Source organism: Anguilla rostrata, chromosome 7 (assembly GCF_018555375.3).
Source record: "Anguilla rostrata isolate EN2019 chromosome 7, ASM1855537v3, whole genome shotgun sequence".
Classification (NCBI taxonomy): Eukaryota; Metazoa; Chordata; class Actinopteri; order Anguilliformes; family Anguillidae; genus Anguilla; species Anguilla rostrata.
This window is the reverse complement of record NC_057939.1, coordinates 12,255,691-12,280,107: the sequence shown is the minus strand read 5'-3', so window position 1 is coordinate 12,280,107 and position 24,417 is coordinate 12,255,691. Positions and strand designations below refer to the sequence as shown.

General features: G+C 49.2%; 1 protein-coding gene across 18 annotated transcripts in view; it reads left to right on the top strand.

The window, feature by feature from the left end:
• Positions 1–24,417, top strand: part of plekha5 (pleckstrin homology domain containing, family A member 5) — a 166,202-nt gene that overhangs the window by 70,719 nt on the left and 71,066 nt on the right. The window contains exon 1 of one of the 18 annotated variants that reach the window (XM_064342843.1): positions 14,193–14,969. The exons of the other annotated variants lie outside the window; for them this stretch is intronic. The gene's annotated coding sequence lies outside the window, so the exon portion shown is untranslated. Of the gene's footprint in view, positions 1–14,192; positions 14,970–24,417 lie in introns of those variants that run through there. 18 annotated transcript variants of the gene reach the window in all.

Sequence of the window (24,417 nt, the reverse complement as noted above, 5' to 3'; positions counted from 1 at the left end):
CTCAGTGGGGCGAACTGTGCCACCAATTACACTGACTGCTCTACCGTTAAACAAAGTTCAGACGCTGCCTATTGATTTTCAATGTCTAATTAGTACAGTCCCAAATTTCTTTGCCCCCAAACTGTGATCGTTGTGACCGTTGGTGCTGTACGGTCTATAAATTTCGGTTCAGTTGAACTTCCTGACTGCTTCGGGCAAGGTCTGGAGGGCTGAGGAGGACAGTCCGAGGTAACAGTGCTCTGTGTGCTAACCGTAAAACCTCAGTCACAAAAGGCAAGCGGTGTAAGATGACAAAACCCATCCCGCTGCTTGTGTCTCAGCCAATCATCAGGGTTCGTACGGTCATGAAAAACCTGGAAAAGTCATTGAAATTTAAAATGCAATTTCCAGGCCCTGGAAAAGTTATGGAAAATAATATTTTTTTAAAAGTTTTGGAAAAGTAATGGAAATATAGCTAAAGTTGCATAAAATATAATTACTAATTAATCCAATCATAAAAATAGTATGTATAGTAATAAAACGTAAATTGGCACGTAACCTTCGCGGTATTTTGGTGGTGTGAGAAGTTAATTCGGTCTGGCTCAGTCTGTTTACAGGCACGCCCAACAGGCACGCTTCTGCTAATGTAGCAGTTAGTAAACGTAGGCCCTACTGTGCCAACAATATGCCAGGGAAGTGCAGCTTCAATTATATATCAGGGCTCGAAATGAACTTTTTTTACTTGGTAGCACTGGTGCTACCAATTTCAAAAAGTTAGGAGCACCCACCAAAATGTAAGGAGCACCAACAATATATGCAATAGATTTTTTATTGATAAAAAACGACAATAACAGTACGGTTTACAAGTAACAGTTAAACGGTCACGCCTAAAATGTGTCGACTCTTCAAGGAATTGCGTGTTATGCATTCAAACGACAAAGTGCTTCTCGTCACATTAATACCGCTAATTAAATCAACCGCCAGTAAACTGCATCAGAGAAATTAGCTGTTTCAACCGGGTCGCTACACAAAACGCTACGTTAATGTTTCAAAAAAATAAAAATGCCGTAATCGTTCGCTTCAACTTTTCAGCTTTCGATAACGCTAATAAATTGAACATAAACTTTTGTCTTCAGGTAACAAGTAAACGCATTAGCTCTCTGTGTCGCGTGACAGTGGAGTGCTGCAAAAGGGAGTGATTGAAGGCTAATATTAACCAATTTAAAATCAGCATTAAAGGTAAGAATGTCAAGCTCACGATTGATTAGAAGGGTCACCGTCAGCTCACAAGGCACATACTGAGTGTACTAACTAGCGAATGTACAGAGAAAGAGACGTTCGACTGAAAAAAGAAAAAAAAAAGGTTGCACCAGAACAATTATTTGCACTCGCACAAATGCTCCCAATTATATTTCGAAGTCGCACAGATTAAATTTTGGGAGCATATGCGACCAAAATGGTCGCAATTTCGAGCCCTGTTTGAGACATTGACGAAAATGTTAAACTATTCGAATTAAAAAATGAAAGAATGTATCTAAGTGTGTCTGTCTGGTGTTTATTTGTTTTAGAGAGGCACCATATGTTTCAGATGCAGACCTAATTTTACTTAGTGTTACAATAAATAATTTTAAATCGTCCCGCTGAGATAAAGTCATTTGTTTTGGTCATGGAAATTCAGTTAAAGGTTGTGGAGAAGTCATGGAAAAGTCATTGAAAATCATTGGTGAAAAAGTGTATGAACCCTGAATCATGGCACTTCCTTTCACAGTCCAGGCTTAGAATTTGTAGCTTGTACAGGCAGATTGCACGTGCATGTAACACCATGCAGACTGAATCTGTGGGTACTTGGGTGATCCTTTGCTCTTGGTTTCTCTTGGCAACAGTTTCATTATAGTATTGTAGTACTGTAGAACATAGCAGTCAGTTATTGAGTGTACAAGCAGGGTTTGATCTCTTTAAATATTTTGCCTAGAAGAGCAGTTCTGGGCACATTGGATGGATGTGTAAACATGTATTTTAAATGTTTTTTTTTTTTACAGTCCTGGTTCATTTTGTCTAACGTTCCTGGCACAGATGGTGACATTTGCACTCATTTAAATTTCTTAGCCTCTGTATTAACCAAATCCCCAACTGGCCTCTGCCAACAACTCCTGCTGCTGCATTCAGCCATTTCTTTTTCCTTTTCTTCTTTGTTACATTGGAGGGGACAGTCATTGGCGTGTAGTTCCAACATCATTCTGAGCTTTGTATTGTCTTTAATGTGCTACTGCACAGTGCATTCTTTGGCACAAAGTATGAACAAAATGTTAATTGCACGGTTATTGGATTGCTTTCTTTTTGAAGACAGTTGAGTGTTCTATGACAGGTTTGATTTCCCCCCCCCAGCCCCCCATGCCGTTCTGACGTTAGTAAATGATGGGGCTGGATTCCTAGCGACGAATTTAAGTTAATTTTCATCACGTCAGGGTAACATCCCAATTTGCACCACAATGTAATCCCATCAACACTGCCTTAATTACGGAGCCCGAAATAACTCCCCCAGCGCCGCAGTTCGCCGGTTATGAGGTCCTCTGGAATTATGGGGAAATCTGCTTAGCTTGCCCAGCTCGTGGCTCAGGGGAGAGGGGGAGAAAAACCAAAAGAAAAAAAAAAAAACCCAGATGGACTTTGTATCAGCGACGTGGAGTCACGGTAACAGCGAAGAGAACGACCGAATGAGAACGGATTCATCTCTTCGCAGTTATTCCATCACTACTTTCACCTCACTTTGTTTTTTATTTTTGCATTTAGACATTATTTTTCTCTGGTGGACGGGTGGATGAAGTACTGTTTTATAGAAATGCAGGGACGGAACCAGCCTGGTCAGACTCCAGTCCCCCTCCGGTCCGGTTCTAAGGCCTGCAGGTGGGCTGTAAAGTTAGCCGCGGACGCTGATGAGGTCGGGACCTTGTTTGAGCGAGGCGTTCTGCATCCGCCTACCCGCTCTAATTAGCCAGCTCGCTTAGCGGCGCTCTGACAGGCGCGTCGCACCACGGCTTTGTCGCCACGGTAATCAAAGTCGCCAACCTCTCCCGCTGTGTGAAATTCCTTTTTGGCGGTTGCAGACATCGGGATATTATTATCACCTGTGCACTTTTTAGCAGAAAGATGCGAGAACGTTTGTCTCGTTTCGGTTTTTAAGACGCGCGTGCGCTTTTTAAAAAGCGTAGCGGAAGCGCAGAGCTGACCGCAGGCTGAGTAAAAAACACCGCCGCGGTGACGGCGGATGGAGTGGTTCGCCGTGGCGGTCGCTTCCTCCCACAGGTTCCGCCTGCGGTCGGGTCTGGGAAGGTGGGCGGGTGACTGATAAGAGGAAAACAAGAAGGGCTTCATGTTCCAGTGCAATTTTACTCTCTCTCTCTCACACAGAAAGAATTGACTTCTGGCACCGAGAGAGAGAGAGATCAAGATGGGGACACGAATTATGTGCTGATGTCATCCGTTCTGTGGCTTCTCTTGTCTTGAAGTGGATCTGCAGTGTTCATTCAAATGAGAACATACACGCTTACACACACGCGCGCGCACACACGCACACGCACACGCACACGCACACGCACACGCACACACGCACACGCACACACACAGCCACACACACACAGAACATGCAGCTTGTCCTCTGTCCTCACAGCTTTGGCACTTAGGAACTCTCCGTTCTGTTCGGGTTTCGGTCTGCAGGAGTACAATACGAGCTCTTTCAGCTGCGCAGATCTCTCACCCGAAAGGATGTCTATTCAGGAAGAGTCACTCGGAGCGCAATTTGTGTGTGAGAGTGTGTGTGTGCGTGTGTGTGTGTGTGTGCATGCGTGCGTGGGCATGGATGTGCATAGTGTGTGTGTGCACTTGTGTGTGTTTAGCGTATGTGTGTGTGTGGGCGTGGGTGTGCTTGTGTGTGTTTAGTGTGTGTGTGTAGCGTGTGTATGCGTGTGCATAGTGTGTATGCGCACTGTACACGTTCTTGCAGGTCTGGTGCGGCCTCTCTCACTCTGGCCCCTGCTGTGGATCTGTCCCCAGCTCAGCCTGTCCCAGACGGGCCTGCTGAGGGCCCTGGGCTCTCAGCTCAGTTACTCTGCGTGAGCCGCTGCCGCTCCACAGAACACCGCGCTCCCGGCGCCCTGATGTGTCTCCCAGACTCGTCTATTTATCACGGCGGGGACGCGAGCGGCGTGGCCCCCCCCCCCTTCCCCCCCCGCTGCTTAGAGCTGTTCTCTCACGCGCCTCCCGGCTCCCCCTCCGACGCCCTGAGGTGTGACCTCTGCTGACTGAACCTGCGAATCTCAGCTAGCCGCACTCTCAGTTCCCCGTGTGAAGAGGCAGACAGAAAGTGATTAATGGCGCAATAATGGAGGAGGAGGAGGCGCCGCTTGACAAATGAACGCTGAAGATGTGCGCCGTAGGATGCTGGAACCCGGAGATGTGAGGGGTCTTGACCTAGCTGGCATCCCTGGGCATTGCACCAGCACATCGTAGGGTCTGTGCATCAGTCTCTGCGCCGCCAAGTGTAGGCAGGGGCCAGCCAACGGCCATTGGGCATGTCCATCCAAAATGTACAGGTGTAGGAAGCCTCAATGCCAGGCATGTAAATTGCCCATCAGTAATGCATGCATAGGTCTCACAGAGAGAGGCTAACCCTGCTAGCGTCGGTAGCAGAGCCTGCTAGTCAGGATTGGCAGACAGCAGGAATGGGCGAGCAGGAGCTCGGAAAAGTGGATGGGGCCGTGGAGGCGGGAAGAGGTGGGGGGTTTCTGGGGGGGGTGGGGAATCAGCCAAACAGGAGCCTGAGAGAACGGCACGCTTTCCCCGCCCACTTTAGACGGATCAGCGGGGTGGGGGGGGGAAGCCTCTTTTAAAGCGCGCATCGATCCCCTGGGTGCGATCGCTCGAGGTAAACGCACACGACTCACCTGCAGGGGCGCGCCTCACGCAGAGGACCCGGGAAGATGAATACCGATCCCCGCCGGGAAACACAGTCCCCAGAACCCCACCGTGCGTTTGTGTGTGCGCACAAACGGGCTCCTGCACAATTACACCTAACAGCTCATTGCATAAGCCGCTATTTCTGTGCTCATAAGCTGTAAAGCAGTAGGCTTTTAATTTGTATTTTAAAAAACTTTGTACAGGTACTGTTCTTGCATTTAAAGGGTCCAGCCGCAGAAATTAGATGTGCATTCTCACTTTTTTAAAATTTCAAATTATTGACTAATCGGGAAAATAAGATTTTCTCTTGATGTAAAGTATGTAATCTCTGAACTCTCGAGCTGGAGGTTCTGAGACAGAGCGTATGTTCTGTGTATCCTGGATCTTTTTGGCAGCCCACAGAACGGTTTCGCTGCTAATTGGTTAAATTTGAAATAGAATGTCCGTTAAGCAATAAACATGGTCTTCAAAAACGAATCAAGTCGTATAACTAATATCCATGCCGTGTGCAGGAGAAAAACTCATTTAAAATTCCAGCTGAATAGACCTGTGATTTTGATGGCACAGCATCTTTCATTTTTATTTGCAAAGGCTGGGGAGAAAATGTCTCATCAGGCGTGTTTGTGGTAGAACAGGCAAAACAAGATGGCTGTTTATGCCCTTTTGAGTATTACTGTTTGTAACATTTAGGTTTCAAAATGTTCGGGAATGATTGGATCAAAATACAGCGTATAGCAAAATCCATTCCTCTTATTTAAATAAATGTGCTTTATTTTGTATGAGTGCTGCAGTGTGTACTTTGGGTAGTCCCTCTGAAGAGCCTGGGTATATATTTTTGTTACATACTGAGTGCACCATCTCTCTTTTATCAGCTTTGAGTGTTGTGTGAGAGAGCCTCAATTTCACAGCATATTGTATATTTGCCTGAAGCATTGCACAAATGGTGCACCCAGCCAGCCAGCCAGCCAGCCTTCTCTTCTCCTCTGGTCAGTTTGGCTTTGTTTAGTGTTATGCAGTCTGTGTAAATCCGCTAGCAGACTGACCACACCTTGATGCAGCACAACAGGCGTTCTTTCCAAACGGCGCGGCCTCTCTTAATGTGTTCGTAACGATAATGGATAATGGCTTATGATAATGAATGATAATGGATTGTATTTACACAGTCCCTTTCATCTCGGGCTCTGAGAGCTGTGCTGTAATGGTGAGCGGAGGAGCTCCTTGCAGCTGGAGCAGATTTCTGTCTCTACAAATCATGAGTCAATCACTTGCGGCAGTTTATCACCGAAATTAAATTGCAGCGCCATCAATATTCATAAACGCGACACTGTCAAACAGGCAGGGGAACACAGTTAGAGATAGACGCGGTGATGCGACTTCTGCGTTGAAGTTCAAACTCTGTGATGTCTGCCGAATCTTAGGATGTCAGTAAGAAAGTGTCCCTGTGTTGCCTGAATCCCCCCCATATCCGACAGTGCAAACGCCTGTCTTTACTGTCTCTGAGGTAAATATTTCCCTGAAATCCTTCCAGTCGAATGACTGCCAACAGCGTTTAGCCCCGTCTACATGCTGTCCTTCCAGGCCCCTGTTTCTCACCCTGTGTTAGTCAGAGTAGCAGGGATGCGTTTCGCACGCCTACGGCGCTGCGTTCAACGCGCTCTTCTGGAAGTCCAGGCAGTTTGGCGGCGGTGTGTCAAAAGCAAAAGGCTCCGACACTTTCAGATTCGCATTTCAGGGACGGGCGCGTCCCATCCCGTGCGTTTGCTTCCTGACTTACTGCAAATGGGTGTTAATTATCGGGCTTCTTATTGGACGAGAGCCTCGGCGCGTAACGGCGTCCTCCTCCCTCGCTGGTCTCCGGGGTGTTGGAACTCCGCTCCGACCCGACCCGGTTAGGGGCTCTCTGATCTTTAACACGGCCTCTCTGGCGGTGTGTGCGGGGGTGTGTGGCGGTGTGTGTGTGGCTGTGTGGCGGTGTGCGCGTGGGGGTGTGGCGGTGTGCGCGTGGGTGTGTGGCGGTGGAGCGGGTGTGGCGTGTGCGTGGTGTGGGGTGTGCGCGGGTGTGTGGCGGTGTGCGGGGTGTGGCGGTGTGTGGTGGTGTGCGGGGTGTGGCGGTGTGTGCGTGGGTGTGTGGCGGTGTGAGCGTGGCTGTGGCGGTGTGCGCGTGGGTGTGTGGGGGTGTGGCGGTGTGGCGGTGGGGTGTGTGGGTGTGGTGGCGTGTGTGCGGTGTGAGCGTGGCTGTGTGGCGGTGTGAGCGTGTGGCGGTGTGCGCGTGGGTGTGTGGCGGTGTGTGGCGGTGTGTGGGTGTGGCGGTGTGAGTGTGTGGCGGTGTGCGCGTGGGTGTGTGGCGGTGTGCGCGTGGGTGTGTGGCGGTGTGTGCGTGGGTGTGTGGCGGTGTGTGGGGTGTGTGGCGTGTGTGCGGTTGGGGCGGTGTGTGCGTGGGTGTGTGGCGGTGTGTGCGTGGGTGTGTGTGGCGGTGTGCGCGGGGGCATGTGGTGAAGTGAGGGTGAGCGTGTGGGGGGCGGGTTGTGGGGGTCTTGCGCGAGCCGCTGGCGTAATCGCAGTTTGCGGGGGATCAAGGCGTTTTCCGCCTGACCCGCTGACCGCGGCCTCGTTAATTACGCGATAAAGAGGGAAGCACATGCGCTGGAAAGGCCGCGACTCCGCTAAGCGCTGTGCTCTTCGGCATGTGTGCGCGGGGCAGGAATGTGTGGCATCTGCGGCCAGCCTGATAAAACGCTGGGGTGAGCTGCGTGCGCTAGCATCCTCCTGACACCACAGAAAGGTCTCTTTCAGACCAAGATGTCTCAGGGATTATCACATTTTGACCTTATGCCCATTTAAGGCAAAAACTGAGATGCAAATCTTCTTAGCGATTGGCTAACTGGGCGTGTTGGTATTGCCCTGTTTGATGTTGCATGCACAGCTTTGTATAGCAAAACTGTAGCGAGAAACGCATTGGTATGTTACAGAACAAGTCAGCTCTGATGTGTGATTTCTTCAGAAGTGGAAATCAGCTACACACACACACACACACACACACACACGCTTTATGAATCCACACATGCGTAATTGACAGAGCACAAGGCCCGGAGAGGAGACATGTTTAAATCATAATCAGACAGTGTCACAGAGAGTTGCCTTACGTAATCCAGGGCTAATTAATTCGGTGCTGAGATGCTCCTGATAGAAGCATGCAGTTTTTCTGTGTGCTGTGCTGGGCTCCTGTTATTGATGATGTCATGGGAAAGAGCTGTTCCTCCCCTTCCTCTGCCCACACACACACACACACACATGCACAGAGTCACACACACACACACACACACACACACACATACTGTCCTTGGGTCCACAGCTGGCAGGGAAATGGCGGAGTCCAGCAGCGCGTTTGTCGGTAAACACAAGCGTGCGCCGAGCGGCCATTGTCTCGCGCGATTACAGATTCGGCCCGCTTCTCCTCGGCGCGGCGGCGGGGCTGTCATGGAAACGCGCGGCTCTGTTTGGGCCCCGCTGGAAGGGGGCGCGAGTTTGCGTGGGAGAGATAAGGACGAGGCGGCCGCTCCCCCCCCCGCGCTCCGCTATCGGCTGTGCGGCAGGCATCACTCAGCGAGCGCCGATGAGCGGAGCACCTATTCGAAATCCCTCTCTCTCTTCCGCTGCCTGGCTTCAGCTCTCAGAGCCGCACGTCATGGTCAGACGCGGGCGTTTATTTACAGCGCGTTCTTGCAGCAGCGGCAGAGCAAAGCTGCTGCTCTAAGATGGCGGTCATTCCGAGGCAGCGCCCCCTGCTGGTAGGTGAGGCTCGGTACCGTCTGAGCAAAGCTGCCCGTGGATGAGTGCTGTCGAATCCGGCCTTCTTGTGGAGCCGATTTCCGGCCTTGTCATTCCATAGCCACGTCACGGTTGTGGTTTCCCGGTGTGCACGTCAGGCCTGTGCAGTGGAAGAATGAACGTGGGCGTATGCCTTCCATATCACCCCCCGCCCCCCCTTCCCGGCTCCTCCAACGCAACACTCCCCTCCCTCCAAGAGAGACCAGAAAGAGGCCTGTCTGTACTGACTGCACGCACATCGCCAAGGCTGTTGCGTACAGAAAAAAAAACAAGAAATAAACTACATAAATATTATGGATTTTACTGCCGTGCCATTTTCCCTAATCCTGCTACCCTAAATATAATGTTCACTGGACAATTAAATATTCATGGTTCATTTTGTTGTGTTTCTTGTGGGGAGAGGGGGGAATGGTGGGGGGAGGGGCTGGTGCTGATGTTGCTGATCTCATCAGTGTTATTTTGAATGAAGCGTTCCTGAGAAGATAGCTGAATAAATAATTTAGAATGACTGGGGGTAGAGATGGAGCAGTACTCTTCTCCACTTAGCTCTCATTTTTTAGAAGCTCTGGAGTGTAGCTTCTAGAAGCTTCGCGTCTCTCTTCCCTCTTAAACGGTAATGGGATAGCGCGTCAGATAAATTCTACTGAAAGAAATGTTCTTCTTGTTCTTTGAGGCTTTTCCCATTTTGTGCTGTTGAGTACATGGGTGAAAAGGGTTATATTTGGTCACCTGCTGCTCCAGGATTTCTAATGGCGGCCATGGAAGGTCGTGGCTGTCTGCCACACTATTACACCCATGATGACGGCTTGTTTACTGGCACTGTGTTTTCACTGGAGCTCATTGCAAACGGCCCCTGTGCTTACCTGGAATGAGCTTACTCCTGCTGTAGGTCAGCCCCACTGTTTGATTGCATGAAGGCTGCATCTGTGCTGTGGGGCATCTGAACTGGCATCAGTAACTGGAGGGCTTAGATGTACAGAGTGGTCTTTCGTCTGCCCCCCTCTCTTCTTTCTGCTTTCAATGGGCTTTTAAAAAAATGTAGTTATCTGCATGTAGTTGACGAGGGGTAACCGGGGGTGTTTGTGTTAGCGATGTTTAACGCTAATGACAGAAGCAGGCTACATTGTTGTTGTTGTCCTGTTGCCGTGGAGACGCTGGGGTTCGGACCTCTGGCGTACTCCCACACTGCGATTTGACGTCGAGCTGCAGTGGTGCAGAACATCTCACCTGCGCTTTTTCACCATTTCTCTTTTTCTTCCTCTCGCTCTGACTCTCTCTCTCTCTCCTCCTTTTGTTTTGCACTCCCCTCTCTTTATGTCCATCTGTTTCTTTTGCTGTGTGCTAAAGGGCAGTGTAAATATCACGGCTGATGGGACTTGCTCACCTGTTGTCCTGGCAACGAGGGTCCAGCGCATGGAGCGTGTCTCTCGGCAAACACTGGGGACGGAGAGCGGGTTTGCCGGTGTCCAGACTGCCCCGTGGTCTTTTCAAACAAGAGAGAAGGCTGCACCTCTGCTTCCACCCCCCCTCCCTGCCATAAATCACAATTAATGGTGTTTATCTCTCAGGGCTTGCTGCGTTTGATCACAGAGACAGTTGTTTCGTCCTGTCGAGGCATTAAGGCGGTGGTATTTAAACATGGGGCGCTCCTCTCTGAGTGACCCCGCGGCCGATGAACCTGAAGCACGCTCCTCAGGTCACGTGACATGCTCTTGGGATAGCGTTTGAGACTCCCGATCAAACTGACCCTGCCCATAACCCTTCGCTCCTGTTTTTAACCGCAAATATTTACAGCACTCCCGTCCAGTGATATGTGTAGTATTTTAACAAGTTGACAATTACCTAAGAAAGTTTCTTTCTTTCTTTCTTCTTTTTTGTACACTGTATCTTCTCATCTAAAAATGGGAAACCTACATTTTCTGTTCCAAATATGAAATTGGACTCTGGAACTATTTTGGGGTTACAAAGCTAAATCCCCTCAGGTTTTGGCCTTATATACCATCTGCTGTAACACTGTCCTTGAAGTTGTTCACCGTACGCATGTATAGTAAGGACATACCATCTTGAAAGATCCAGAATAATTATGGGAATAGCAAATTAGAAGAGCAAATTTTGTCAATACTGGGCCTAAACGTCTGAGCTGGCAAGGCATTGTTAAAGAGAATCAATGACTGAGACGAACCAAAAAGACATCTGTGATTTCATACTAAGTAAATGAGCTAATTGGTTAATAAGTCTTTATCATGTCTTCCCAGCGGCCTCCTTTCGGATGCTGTTGAGCCTTGCATTGAGACAGGCGAGTTCACTCAGCGTCTTGCACTTCAGGGAGCTGCGGCACCTGCCCAACCCTGCCCTAACCGCCACCTGCCCCCTCCCACCTCCCAATCCCCACCCAATCCTGCCCAACCCTGCCAAACCCTGCTCAACCCTGCCCACCCCTGCCCACCCCTGCTTAATCCTGCCCAACCATGCCCAGCCCTGCCTAATCCTGCCCAACCCTGTGCAACCCTGCCTAATCCTGCCCAGCCCTGCCCAACCCTCCCAGTCCCTACCCAACCCTGCCCAGCCCTGCTCAACCCTGCCAAACCCTGCTCAACCGTGTGCAACCCTGCCCAGCCCTGTATCCTGCCAACCATGCCCAACCCTGCCTAATCCTGCCCAACTCTGTGCAACCCTGCCCACTCATGCCCACCTGTAATCCTTCTGAGAGGCAGAGAGTAACCTGTGCTTATCGCGGTAGCGTGACTGCTGACAGCGTTCTTCACAGTTCCTTAGCACAGCGTAAACTCTCAGAAATGCTGCTCCGTCACTTTTAGGATTTCTGAGGGCAGCGAGGATCCCCTGCCGTCCCCCTCCTGTCACTACAAGTCCCAGTCAGACGGAAAGTGTGGGGATGTTTATTTGTGTGTCTGAGAGATGGAGAGTCCCAGAGCTCAGACTACTCTAGTTCCAGGCAAGGTTACATGTGGTAACTAGTGAGTGGAGAAAGGGACCTCATGAACCACATAGCCTAATGGGTTGACTTACCATGTCCTGTCAGTTACTGACTACTTTCCCTTGCAAAACATTGTCATTGTGTCTTACCATGAGAGTGTTCCACCCTTTTTTGGATCCTTAAAATCATGTGACAAATTACAAATGTTAACAAGTCCAATATTTAATCATCAAGAGTTGTTCTGGATTTCAGATATTTTGCATTAACTACCACAGTAACATGCTTGTACACGGTTGTGTGAAGCTGTCTGCGCTTCCATCTCTCCTAGCTCCTGAGCACATAACTCTGCATATGTCTCTCATAAATGATTGATCACTGTGTGGAATACAGGATCTCAGAATAGTTGTACTCTTTTAGACAGTGGGGTTGTGGTGGCAGGCCATGGCTGCAGCAAAGTGGTCCTCCTGCTTTTCCTCAGAAAAGAAACGACCCTTTTCCATGATTCTCATTCAACCCCACTCAAAAAAAAAAAAAATGTATACACACACACGTGAACATATATGCAATAAATCACTTTTCTTGTCTCCCTCAGATAAAGGTTTAGGATGAGCGTGTGGCCGTCTCCTCTCCTCTCTGTCAGCCTGTAGTACTTAAGACAGCCGTCATGTCCGCGCTGGTCCCCTTTGGCTCGACCCGCTCCCGTTTTATATGCATTTATGACCGGGTTGCACTTTGAAAACCGCGACCGCTCCTCCTCGCTGTGCCCTACAAGACGTTTCCTCTAATCTCCGCTGTTGCCTGGCTCTCCGGCGGATGATGGATCTTTGTCCTTTGCTCTCCGTCGTGGAAACGACGGGGCCGTGTGACGCAGGCTGCCCTTTTAAGCCTCATTAATCACAAAGAAGTGGGCAAACCAATTACCGCTCCAGCCAAAAACCAAACACAGGGCTTCCCACGCCCAGGACCTGAACCTCGGGTCCGTTGAAATAGGAGAATTTCTGTCTGTGATGGCAGGGCCTCAGAGTCGAGAGCTCTCCTGCTGGAGGATGCGACAGATGCGTTTTTTTGGGTTCGCCAGGCTCTTTTGGGACGTGCCTCCCGTGAGACTTCAGTAATGTCAGGGACAGGGACCCCCACCCCCTAAAGGAGTCAGACCACCACATCAGAAGAAAGATGAGAGCCACTCTTCTGAACAACCCCCCCCCCCCCCCCCAGTAATATCAGGTTTCCAGCACAACTGACTGACCCTGTGAACTCTTCAGAGAATGCCATGTCCAGCAGTTCATCTCCGTCTTACGGCAGAGTTGGCTAACGCGGTTTTTGACTTGTCGACAGGCTTTAAGCTGCTGATGGAACCCAGAGATCATACTTTCCCCTGACCTTCCCCCCATCTCCACCAAAACTATAAGCCGTCATTCGCCACGGATTCCTTTAGCAATTCTCACTTTTACCGACATGACTCATCACTTTCCCTTTTCCTCCTGTTTTACTGCTTAGTGCTTACTGAATCCCTGTAGATCTGTTTTCCCCCAAAGCTTCAGCACATCTCAGCCACTGCTTTACTCCGGTGATCTGACTATTCCGTGCACACGCACGGAATAAACAGAATTATCTGATGCCGTGCATTTCTGTAATGCGTTATGCTCTTCATGAATCTGAAATCCAAAATTGAGACTGAGGAAGATGCGCCGGTGTGCAGATGGGTTTATTACACTAACACCAACGCCTTGGAATTTTTATTTCCCCTTTTCTTCAGAGAAATATGATGTTAAGCAATCAGAATATATTGCCTTCATTATCACTGACCCCCAGTCAAGCAAATCTGTCATCTGTGCAATACATAGTTAAATTTATATGTCGTTATAATGTGCAATTATTGCTCATTTGATTAGTTTTAATAGTCGATCATTTATCAACAAAAAAAATCTGTCTCTAGCGTCCGAGCCAGGGCCGAAGTAATAAGTCATGTTTAATTAGGACATAATTCATAGTTCATGAAAAATTAAAACATTCTTTTGACCCACGCAGTTGTAATTATGAGTCACTGGCAAAAGCCCAGGTAGGCAAATGACCTACATGGTGTTTAATAAATGATGCACCATTTTAATAAAGAGACTTCCTGTCGAAGCAGCGTCTCCAAGCGACAAGACTAGTCGAGTTAAAAGGCTGGTGCAATCGGCCGTCACCACGCTGGTCAGTGACATGCCCCTTTTTTCTTTGACTTTGTGATTGCTTTCCGCCCGCGGATGGTAGCGATCCACTTCCAAAGGTGTTTTCTGTTATCGGAGATTGTCTTGTGATTAGCAGCTCCCCGCCTTTCTCACGTCAGTTGCTTTGGTTCAGAACTGATAATACAGTCCCGTAATATGAGCTCTTTCAGCATCCTTTGTTCCTTTGTTTAAAAAGTATTTGAGTGTTTGCACTGGTTGTAAGTTCATTTCATATCGATTAGTACGTCATGTTTTCTTATATATACAGAGTGTGTGTGTGTCTCAGGAGACTGTCTGTCTGGGGAGCTCTAAACTAGCCTCGCTACTTTAGTGTATGGATATTAGTCCTATGGTACGGATATTAAGCCTACCTTACGCAGACGGCAGATGGCAGAGATAAGCAATTTGGCGAGCTGAATATTTTCCGGTTTTCGTAACGTACAAGATTTTCGAATGCAGATTTTCATTCCCTTTCTGGTGTAGATGTAAATTAGGGAGAAGGCCACGTACAAGATGCTTAAAAAAAAAAAAAAGAAACCCAGCGTTGACCCCGCAATTTTGACAGGCGAGCCAACCTCTTTTCCGAGAAGCGCGGAATCAAGAGTGCAGTGTTTGCACTGTCTTTTCACTGGGCTTTAGAGACATAAAGAGGGGTGATTGCACACGGCTTTTCCCTGACTGTTGTTGTTTTTTATTTCGCATCACCCACCCCGCCACCGCACACTTTTTTGTCTCCCATTCCCGGATCGTTGACTGTAGAGAATACAACCGAAGCCGAGAGCTGGAACGTGACATCACACGGGTTTCAGGTTTCAGTTTACTACAAACGCGCGCACACACATTAACACACAGGGAGGCTGACAGCTGGGAGGCTTTTCCTCTCGAGCTCAGATATCAGAGCACACTCCTGGGAAACTGCTTACAGCGAGCGCGTGTCCATCTCCGGGCTGACGAGCGCGCGGTGATGTTCAGCATCTGGATGACAATTTAAATTCTCCCCGCTAAATTATCCAGTATACAGCTCTACAAAGCTTTTTACTCGTCGCTTTTGGCAATATTTTATGGTAAGTCATCCTTCAGTGCAGTTTTTTGTCTTTTTGCGTTTTCCGAATTAGCAGGAACGGTGTTTGAAAATACGACGGTCGTTTGTTAACAGCTATTTAAAAGCGGCTTTGAGTTCATATTGCTTTGTCCGGGTAAAGGTATAGCACATAGACCGTTACTGGTGTTACCGTTCGTTTGCTTCATTCTCTGATGTTATTGACGATTATGAGTCATCAACTCTTTTCTGCTTGGCAGTTTATTTTACTCGACTAGTTTATATGTTCGTTTTAATTTTATTCAATTGAAAACAAAGTCTAAAAATAGATGGAACTCTCGTTTTTCCTAATCTCTGTTCTTTTGGGATTTCTTTCTCCTCTTTTTTTAATGAGATACTGTAAATATAGTTGGATTAAATGTTCATCCGGAAATTGTTTTTGTTTTGGCCGTGCTGAGCTAGTTTAATTGTCAGTGTTGGGGGAAATGATGAGAAAATGCAGCTGTAGTTTAATATGGTTTAATGGGAAAGTCATATTATTGCTGTATATTATATGCCTTTAGCCAGCCCTGCCTCTATGGGTTTATCTCTGGCTGGCTGGCCACATGGTTTATCCTGGAGCTATTGTTTTATTACAGCCCGTCAACTTATGATGCTGGTTTTCTCCTCTCTGTTGTCCAATTAACCTTCTTTGACCTTTGGGGCTTAAAGAATAAAACGTTACTGTCTGTGTTGTTTTTCATTGCAGATTGGTGTGTGTGTGTGTGTGTGTGTGTGTGAGTGAGTGAGTGAGAGAGGGGGTGGGGGGAGAGGGGGAGATAGTTTCAGGTTTATCTTGCTTGGCTGAGGTTCTTTGAGTGTGGAAAGGAGGTATCAGTCCTGAAGTGAGATGTATTAAGTTCAGGTTTCCACACCCCGTTAGCTTTGTGGTGTGCGATCCTGGCCCATTAGAGAGGTGTAGCGGGTGTGTCAGGGGACGCCTCTGTCCTCAGACGAGTGAAATACTGTTAGGCAAATCCTCAGGTCCTCTTAGGTCACATACGTTAGGGCAGAGACAGTGTTTGCATTCCCCAGGCAAATGTAGGGAAACCACTTGGAAACAGACACCTGTTTAAATGCAGACAGTGGCATTTTTTCTCTCTTTGATTTCAGAATTTACATTGTGTTTTGAATGTGTTTTTCTTACTTCAGTTGTATTACTATTTTTAAGTGGCAGAAATTCAGTAGTGGGTATTTATTCTGCTTGGTTAAAATGCAGGTTTGAGTAGTATTGTGGATTTTGTAATAATCCTGAGAACTCCAAACAATACTTAAATGTAATGTTTCAGAATAAAATATTTTTCTAGGAGTGAAATCTCTGGTTGCAAAAACACTCATCCTCATGAAACGTGTTCATAATTTCAGTATGATTCAGTGTGCTGTAGCTATATGCTGTAAACTGCTTTGTAAGACTTGGTTATTCCATTTAGCTTACTGTGGAAGTTTACTTGGAAGCAGAACTGACATCAAGCTCTGGATTTTATCTCAATTAAGTCATTTGTTGTGCATATAGATTGTTCCATCTCGGGTGGAATTTAATTACTCTTAATGCTCCCCAAGTACAAATGTGAGAGTCGTCGTGAAAGTTAAAGCGCATGTTCAGAAGGAACTCAAACTTTATTTTATTTTTATTTTTGAAGTGAGGCATATATCAGTGCAAGACCAGTTTGAACACGCTGTACTCCAGTCAAAGTGCTTTCACCTACACACTACCGCTGCTTGTGGGGTTCCCAAAAAAAGTTGAGTGCAGACACGTGTTCATAACGCTGGCACTCCACTGCACCAGGCTGCCTGCGATTCAGGAGGCATTACGTAGTTTCCTTTTGTTAGTTTTAATTCCGCCCGTCTCATTGTGTTTGGATAAACCGGGCGCCAGTCCGTATGCTGAGGTTAACCTTTTTGGACAGAATGAGTCTTCTTTACCCGCCGATCTCAAGTCTGCTTGTTAGCCATGCTGCTGTGAGAACCCTCCAGTTTTCTTGCACTCTCCGAATTCCCCACTGAATTGTGGGATCATTTTTTGACCACTTTATACTTTGACTCAGAAAGAGGTTGCTGTAGCCTACTGTTAGAAGTTAGGCAGTTGCCCAAGCTACTGGTTTTGTTTAGCCCATAATTCCAGTTCAGTGTAGCCTACTTCTGTGCTGATATTTCAGTTTGTTCTGGCGCTGCCAGCTCTTGCAGTGACTTTTAATCTTAGAAGTTATTTAGACATGCACACTCATCCTGTTCTTAGAACTCCACAACAATAGCTTTGCAACCGCTAAGTAGACAGGATCCAATGACACAGGCCGTATTTGAGTAAAAACAAAAGGCTAAACAAAAAGCTTTGGGTTGCACCAGAAAGCATATGTGGGGTCAGCAATTTGGTGTTATGAATACCCAAGACCATCAAATGCTCTTCCATACAAGCTGCTGTGCTGTACCTGCTGTTAATTGGATGACAGACCATAGATATTTCAACGCCATACTCTACCGAGTGGCTGTTCCTTTCCTTCTCTGATGTTATGTTGAAAAGACGTGCACACCGTGGTGCCATATCTAGCATTTCTGATAGACTGGCTGATTTTCCACGTGCGGTAACCATGCACTTGTCCCCGCAGATACCATATGTAGGTATGACAGAAAGGAACGCTTCGCAACTTTCAAAGCCTCCTTTTCCTCGCGAATTGACAATGAGAGCTGTTAGACGGGCTTGTCCGTTGTAGCCGTTCTCCATTACTCACAGTCCACTTGCTCAGAATTGCGGCGGCGCTCGTGAGGAGCTCTGGGTAATTCGGTGCGGCGACCCGGACCGGGCCTCTTGTCTAATGCGCGGCGCGCTTCTGCAGATGGAGCCGCCGCCACGGCGGGTTGCCAGCGTGTGTCAGCCCGCCGCTGGGGAGGAGCGGCGTTCTGAGCGTCGAGTGTCTCGCTTCACCCACCGCTGGCCCTCGCCCTCCTCACCCTCCTCGTCCTCCTCCTCCCTTCACCCCTCCCCACTGCTTATGCTTTCACACTCCTCCAGGTGTGTGGGTTCTCTATTTTCGGCCATGAAAATATGTTTGGAGGACTGCAGTAGACCAGAGGGATATTGTTGTTTAATTCCACTGGCGTTTTGTGGGTGGTCCACCGTCATCCACTGTGGTCATTTTCGCCATATGCTTGAGGTTATTTCTAAATTTACAGGTTTTTTTCCACCCTTCATTTTCTTGTTTTAGATACAAATCCTATGATATTGCAGGCTTAAAACAAACCAATCTAGAAGTTTAGTGTGAGACCAAAGCTTTTTGTTTACCTTTCCCCCATTTGGTAATTGCTCTGTCAAAGTTTGGCAGTAATTAGTGAGTAGTGCCCCTTCCGTGGTCGATTTTGCCATCTGACTGTCAAGCCTTTTCCAGTGCTTGGCCATTCTGTCTGAAGCTTTAAGCAGTAACAGCCAGTAGTAGTAGTAGTAGTAGTAGTAGTAGCAGCAGCAGCATTACGCAGTAGTCAACAGCCACAGCGTAGCATGCCTGTCAAGTTGTAACAGTAATTAGCATGAGTAGCAGCAGCCATTTCAGTACAGCAGCAGCATGCGACATTGTAACAGTACAGCAGCAGCAGCAGCAGTAGTATAGCAGCAGCAGCAGAGCAGCAGCAGCATTTGTACACAGACAGCTAGAGCAGTAAACAGCAGTCAGTACAGCAGCGCAAGCAGTAGTACAGTAACAGCAGCAGTCAGTAGCAGTAGCGTAACAGTAAGCAGCAGTAGCAGCAGTAGAGCAGTAGGCAGTAGCAGCAGCAGCAGTTGTAACAGTAGCAGCAGCAGCAGTAGCAGTAGCAGCAGCAGCAGTTGTAACAGTAACAGCAGCAGCAGCAGCAGTATTAGCAGTAGCAGTGGTTGAGCGGAAGGGCTATCGCTGGAGGAAGCGGGATCTCCCCGCTCAGCGCTCCCAGCTCCACAGCTCCTCTCTAATGAGTCAGTGAGCAAACATGCGCCCGCCGCTCTGCGGTGAAGCGAGAGGAACAGCCCAGCTCCGCTCCACTGCACCGCTCAGCTCGGCCCGCTGGAATTGGGGCCGTTTGGACAGAGCCCCCCCATCCTCCCTCCTCCCTCCTCTCTCCCTCTCTCCCTCCCTCCCCCCCATCCCTCCCTTCCTCTCTCCCTCCCTCCCTCGTTCCCGCTTTGTTGGAGCACTCTGGATTGATCAGCGGGGAGTGTGGAAAAGAGAGGTCAGAGTCGGAGCGGGGCCCGGCCGCTTGGAGACTGTGGGCTTGGCAGCGCTCCGGCGCTCCGGCGCTGTCCTCTGGTTTGGAGGGCCCCGAGAGGGGAACGCTGACCAGAAGCGCCGGGCTCATTCCTGCGGGCTGGGGGCGAGCCGGGGAGAGTCGGGGATTCGGCAGCGTCCCCCTCCTCCCATTCCCGCTCTCAGACGGCAGCGCGCTCACGCCAGCGCCGCCGGGAGAAAGCTCTCAGATACTCGAGTTACGCAGCCGACCGTGTTATTCAGCGCGCAAACAGAAAACAATAACAAAGCGCCAGGCAGCCGCAGCAGGCTGCGCAGCACGCACTGTCCATTTCAGGGGAGAGGCCGCGGGGGACCGCGCGAGGCGGGCGGCGTAAAGTGGCTCTTCTGAGAAGCTTCCGGAACCTGGGCTCCCGGCGGTACGCTGAGGTACAGAGCGGCAGCCAAGAGCAGGCCAGGGACCGTCTTCCTTTATCGCTATTTATTTATTTCCTTGCTTCATTAGGTCCGAAGAGCAGAGGAAATTCAGCTGCAGTAATTGAATGTGCCCCCAGGGCGGGTGGCGGGGTGGTACTTCTCTCCCCGTTTGGTGGTCCGAACGCACTGCGTGGCTTAGGAGGGTGGGAGGATGGGGGGGGGGGGGGTAGTCTGAGTGGGGTGATGTAACTCTCCGCCGCTGTGGGTGACGTCATTCACTTTGAGACTTGCATCCCTTCTGAGGGACTGCGCATCACCCCGTTCCCTGTGTGTGTGCATGTGTGTGTGTGTACACGTGTGTGTGTGTGTTTGGGGGATGGAGGGGGCGTATTGGTCGTGGTGACTCCTACCACTACCCTACTTACCCCTGCAAGGCCAGGTGGCCCCTTTGGATCTTATCCTCTAATAGGGCCGGTGTGGGTGCCGGCTTTGCGATTGTGGACCCCTGCCGTAGGTGAGGTGAACGCTTTTTAACATGGGTAAAGACTTTGGCTTTCTTTACAGGGCACGTTGCTTTGACCCTTGTGTTGAGCTCTTTAGGACATACGTGAGTATGTGGAATTTAGGGGGCAAGTATTTCACAGTCGATTTTACTGGTGTCACCCAGTAGGACCTGTACTTCTGCACCCTGGAACTTCCTGCTGCATGATCTTTTTCCAGTAGCCGTCACCTGTGTTGTTTTAAATAACCGCTTCCATTAATGTTTTATGATTCAAACAGATGGTCCCCTTTCCCTCAACCACTAATTCAGACTGAAAGGAAGGCAATTTGTTTAGAGTGACATTAATGGTGAGCATAGTGGCAGTACATTTTTAATGTTTTGGCGCGCTTGCCCGCGGAATGGAGAGTACAGCATGTGAGCAAGGCCAGACGTGTGTGTGTGTGTGTGTGTGTGTGTGCGCAGACTGTGCACGTGTGCCTGCGCACACGTGTATGTATGTGTGTGCACACGTGTGCTTGTGTCTGCGTGTGCGTGCGCGTGTGTGTGTGCGTGTCTGTGTGTGCGTGTCTGTGTGCGTGTCTGTGTGTGTGTGTGTGTGTGTGTGGTGTGTGTGTGTGTGTGTGTGTGTGTGTGTGTGTGTGTGTGTGCGTGTGTGTGTGTGTGTGTGTGTGTGTGTGTGTGTGTGTGTGTGTGTGCGTGTGTGTGTGTGCGCGTGTGTGTGTGCGGTGTGTGTGTGTGTGTGTGTGTGTGTTCCTCCCTGGGAATGCAGCTCTGCTGCTGTTTAAAAGTTAGTCTCTTGATGACATGATGGGCCCTGTCATTCCTCTCCGGTGCTTTTGTGTCTCCCTTAGCGAGGTGCCCTGAGTAATCCCTGTGCCCTGCCAGCGTGACGCTTTCCCAGCACTGCCTGTCCCTGTTCTCTGAGCCCATTAGCGCGCTGAAATAATTGCCGCCCCCGTTCTGAAGCAGCAGGTGGATTCTTAGGGCCTCGGTGCAGGGTCGCCTGCACGACGGCCGCCCGACGTCCAGCCAGCGGTGGCGGCGGCGGAGAGGGCCCGTTTCCTACGGCTCTGAGCGCCGCTAACCCTCGGAGAACACTCCGCTAACCCTCAGAGAACGCGTCGCTAACCCTCGGAGAACGCGTCGCTAACCCTCGGAGAACGCGCCGCCCGGTTCTCCTGCTGTCACTGCTGTCGCTCTTCCAAGCAGACCCTTAAAAAGCTGCGTGTTCAGGAACTGAAGTGTGGGGAACTGAGGACAGTAAAGCGGAGAGGCAGTTTTCAAGCGTAAGAGCAGCTCGGTTTTTAAGGGGCCGTGCTGGTGAGAGCTGTCTTGTTTCAGGGTGCAGGGAGATGGACATGGCGCTGTTCTCTTGTCTCCTGTGAAATTGAAAGCTCCCGTGTTGCCCGAGAGAGAGACAGAGAGAGAGGGAGAGCACATGGACAGCGCCATTGTTTGTACAGCCTGCCTTGGGAATGGGATTTTTTCCCCCCTCTCCACTCTTCTCTTTTTATACCTAAGAGTAAAATGGCTTTTCTGAAACTTTTATCGCCTGGCAGTAACTCAAAGAATGTATTCAGCCAGCCTGTGCCGTATCTCATGGTTCCCTTGGGAACATGCACTTGTATAACCTCCAGAATCCACTGCTACCAAGTTTTTGCTTACTGTTCGCTCGCCCTGCTCCTTTTTTTTTTTTAAATCAGAAAAGGAGGGAAACGGTCCACCCCTCAGTAACAATGTCTGACTCAAATGAACAGCTCTCACAGGAGGCAGCGGGGCCTATCCTTTGAAACTGGCATCTGTGAGCCTTAGAAAAGGTCAGTGATTTCCTACCCGAGTGAATCTGACATCTTTTGTTTTGTTTCGCTGCTCTCGTTCCTGTCTCTTTCTGGTGACGGCTGCATTTCTCGGGGCAGGAACCGAAACCGGAGGGCAGCGGCCAATCGCGTGACGGCAGCTTCGGCTGCTGTGATTGTGCGTCTGTGTGTGAAAAGTACAGTGGCCGGAGTTAAAAAGTTGAATGCCCTTCCCTCTCAGCCCACATCTCGTATCAGAAGCTGTGCTTGCTGTACCGGGAGACATCATGGGCAGAAGGGAGAGCGAGACGCCCTGGTGGCCAGTGTAGGGAAGTACAGCATTATCGGTTGCTATTGGTTAGAAAGCCCCTGTGAACTATGTTTCAGAATATGAACGCTCTCATGTAGCACAGAATGCTTCCAACTCTGTTGCATTAGATATAGTGTATGGTAACTAGGCTGTTCTGGATGACTGATGTAGCCTGAAAATGCCTAGGCTTGATGAAAGCATTGTAAAATGGGATTAATCAGTCTTAATACCAGGACTAAAGGGTTGGTATTCTCCAGGTGTAGGTCGTTAGTAATGCCTGGTGTCAGTGCTGTTCAGGGGCTTAACTGAAGACACGGGCAGCAGTTTTCCAGCCTGCTTTTGTAGTTGCGTTGGTGTTTCAGTCGAGCTTGCGCTGCGCACCACACTTTTTAAAAAGTAAAAAATGTGCACGAATAAATAAAATCCCCCATCAGCTTTTCCATACCGCGCGTAACTCTTGAAAGTCGTTGTGTTCTGTTGGTGTACTGCATTAGCAGTGCCCGTCTATCTGAGACCGCACTGAAAGGGCTGATATTAGAGGGCTGCTGTTCATCGCTGCTCTCCTCCTGTTTCCACCGTGCGTTCTCCAGAAGCACCGCCGCACGCAAACCTGCTGTTATTCCGTGACATCGCCCTGAAATTGGACAGAAAGCCATTAACCGGAGGAGCTTCAGAGGGACGTAATTGCAGTGGTGGATTGCCAGTGGAGATTTTGTGGGTTGGCTGACTGTTTGATAGAGCAACGTTTTTCTTAAAAAAAAGTATTTATTTATTTTTGGGAATGATAATAGGCCAGAGTGTGGGATTAGCCAGATAGACAGATCAGCTTGCTTAAGATGGTTTTGTGCTGTGATTGCAGCCTCTCATGACTTGCTGTAATATACTGTATGGCTTAAATAATGTGAGTGAGGCTCGCTGTCTTGTTTGCTTTAGCTGGAGGAAACCACACAGCTGATGTCACTCGACTCTCGCAGTAATCCCCAGGGAATAAATGGCTTATGATACATTGTCTCAAGCTGAGTGAAAAAATCACTATCGGTAAAAACGCAGACAGATCTAATAATTTAATATTACCGGATCTAATATTGCCCAGTGATGGAATCCGATTCCATTATCAAATGAATCACTGTGTTGACTTTGCTGTGGTACAGTGTAGGTAGATCTCGTGTTCTCGCGTTCTGTCTGCTCTTTATCATTTTATCTATCCATCTCTCTCCCCCTTCCCTCTCCCTCTCTTTGCTGTATCTGTGTGTAAATGTGTTTTTTTTGTGTGTGTGTGTGTTGGGCCAGCCCAGTGCACAGGGCCTTGTTCCCCGTGTTTCCGGTGAGTGCAGTTATGGGATGCGCTCTTCCGAGGGTCTGTCGCCGCGGCGGTGGAACAGGCTGTTCCGTAGGTGCGGTCGGTCGCCGTGCGACCTTCACGCGCGGCGTGGACCGTAATGCGCGCGCACACTGATTGAATTTCCACAAAAACAATCTAATTAGCAGGAGGGATGGATGCGCCTGCTCGTTTCGTTCTGCCGCTGATTGAATTGGACGGGGGCGAAGCTCCAGGCCTGGCGTGTGCTGCAGGGGCTTCGGGGGAAGCGCTGGGCGGGTAAATGTTTTGCGGCTGAGCTGGGCCAGGTGTGCAAGCGGCCCCGCGTTTGCGTTTGGAGCCGTTACCAGGGTAAGATTGCCGTTGTTCTTCAGTCTTTATGTAGGCGTAGGGGCCAGCAGAGCCAAGTTTGCTGAGCTGAAAAGAATTGGGATTATTGCTGCTCATTTGTCAATTACATTTCCAGTTCTCCATTTACTTAACACACTGTTTTCCGGCTCCATCTTGGCTCCAAACCAGTGAGCAACATCTGTCTAGTTTCCCTCTGAAGGAACTGTTTTGGCCCGGAGCTTGGAAGGGTCGGCTCAGAATGATGAGTATTTTTCGAGATGCGGGCTTTTATTGCCCCTGCATCGTTCTGCGAGCATTTCACGCTTGCAGCTGTTTGCCTGTGCGTTTGTAAACCCAGCAGAATGGCGGGGTTTGCAGACATTTTGTTTCTCAATTTAAACTCTTTAACGAGGAAGTCCTGCCATTCAGGATGTCTAACCTCCAGCTGTGATATTGGGATCCGCAATGCTGTTGTCGAAACAAACAAACGTTCTCATTCTCGTCTGAAACAGGCTCGCGCTTTCCACAAGAAGGCACTCTGTTCCCCGGCGTT